Source organism: Oratosquilla oratoria, chromosome 1 (genome assembly GCF_046742065.1).
Source record: "Oratosquilla oratoria isolate Oo_2021 chromosome 1, ASM4674206v1, whole genome shotgun sequence".
In the NCBI taxonomy this organism is placed as follows: Eukaryota; Metazoa; Arthropoda; class Malacostraca; order Stomatopoda; family Squillidae; genus Oratosquilla; species Oratosquilla oratoria.
Window position 1 is genome coordinate 91,985,328 of NC_134777.1, and position 2,500 is coordinate 91,987,827.

Here is a 2,500-nt window from a genome sequence, read left to right on the forward strand (position 1 = left end):
TAATTAACAGGATATGAATTAGGTGGGCTTGGAATTCAGCCCACACAGGATTCAGTCCACTTTCAAATTCACTAAAAATAATGGGTTGGGTTAGGTTAGGCTAAATCCCTTTAGGCTGAATCCCATGTGGGCTGAATTCCAATGGAACCTATGAAATATATTACACAATGTTGAATGAAATGAATAACATTCATCTAGGCCCCAAAGTTGAGTGGATACAGTATATTATAGTGAAATAGTCATTACCCAAATTTAGAAGTAATGAAGTTAAAGTATATCTTTAGGCCTTCACATTTCTATTGCACATGCTCTCCATTGTTCACCAGATTAATATAGTTGCGTATGAAAAGGGAGAAATGCACACAATATAAGTAAAATTATTTACCTGGCAAATAAGACACCGAGAGGGCTTCCTATTGCTACACCGTCGATCTGCTTGTAAAGCTGCCCACTGATTTCATCTTAAAACGAGTGTACCACAGCAATGGCACAAAGCCTCTTGACATCCCAGAAAACACCTTGAAAAAACTACTCGAAATTTGTACAAAAGAGGCCCCCTTCACCTCTCCCAGTGGGCAGCTTTACAAGCAGATCGACGGTGTAGCAATGGGAAGCCCTCTCGGTGTCTTATTTGCCAACTTTTACATGGGTAGCATTGAAACCGAGGTCCTCGTAACAGCTCGACCCTCATTATACTATAGATACGTGGATGATATCTTCGTACGATTAAAAGATATCGATGAACTACAAGACCTGAGGAATCGATTCATCGCAGCCTCAGACCTCAACTTTACTTACGAAGAAGAAAATAATGGATGCCTCCCCTTCCTTGATGTCCTCGTCACCGCTCGAAATACAGGCTTCGTAACTACAGTATACACCAAACCGACAAACACTGGACTCTGCTTAAACGGAAATAGCGAGTGCCCGAAGCGCTACCTACAATCCACCATCGGCGCTTACGTTAGAAGGGCCCTCTCACATTGCTCCACCTGGACACAAACCCACCAAGAACTGGAGAGAATCACACAAGTACTTATCAACAATGGATACGCAAATTCAGATGTATCACAAACAATACAAACACATTTAAACAAATGGTACACCGACGAAGACAGAAACACCACAAGCGAAAACAAACCTATAAAAATCTACTACAAAAGCCATATGTCCACAGAATACAAAGCAGACGAGAAGATCATAAAGGACATTATTCACAAAAATGTACTACCCACCGACCCAGCAAAACACATCCAGATCATCATATATTACAAGACAAAGAAGACATCCCAACTAATGATACGTAATCGTCCCAAAACAACGAAAACAGAGTTACAAGAAGACCATGTTGTATACCAATACAGCTGCAATAGTGAGGAGTGTGGACCTCACTCTTACATTGGTATGACAACCACTAAGCTTACAAGACGCCTGACATGCCATTTGAGTAACGGATCCATAAAGTCCCACCACACTACGAAACTCAACAGACCACTAACAAGAAAAGATCTGGATCACAACACAACAATCATTGACAGAGAAAGAGATCCACGAAGGTTGCTACTCCTTGAAGCACTCTACATTCAAGCAAAGCAGCCATCAATTAACATCCAGGTGGAAGACCTACGGGTCTTGCCATCTAGCAAAAGAATAAGTGCTAAGCGACCAACGAACCCCATCGCTTCGCCCACTGGGAGAGACCACCCCCTCGAGTGAAAACAACGCACGCTCATTGGCTACCATTCACCAATGAGCATCCAAATTTTCCTCGACACAGTGTCCATGATCCGTACATCACATATATAATCAACACAGAAAACTTGACACATCAAATTGCCCGTCCCACGTGCGGTGTACACGATAAAACGTGTATAACCGCACCAACAAGTAACACACCCCTTCACCAGCTTGACTGGTGATAACCGCAATAATGTAATAATAATAATAGTAATGGTAATAATAATGATAATAATAATAATAATAATATCGCTACTCAAACCCGATCTGGGGTAAAACAGGAATTCTCATGCCTTACCTGGGGCTAATCAGGAACGCCCTTTACACGCGGGAAGTGAAATCTACTCACTAACCGTAAATTACACACATACACCTCTCACGAACATAGCCGCATCCCACGCACAAACATATACACTTCCTTTTTCTTCGACTAAAATTCGTTTCCTTTCTCACTTTCTCTTATACTACATCTTCTCATTTCAGTTTACCTCCCACTAAAGATTTTTCCGTTTTTCCCCCTTTCTCTCCTACTACGTCTCCTACCATTTTCCAAACTTTCGTTGGTGATATAATATGCTCTTCCTCCCGGCATTGGCGCCACCGTCCAAGTTCCTAGCCCAGTTCTCCTAAAGCCACGACAACAAACTAGCCCCTAATCGCTCGCAATTCGCCCGGTGGCAATAGCCCTCTTTTTACAAAGGATTACAAAGGCAAAGCATGCCGACAGGAGACCTTTTGATCCATATCTAGGTCGGATGCAAAA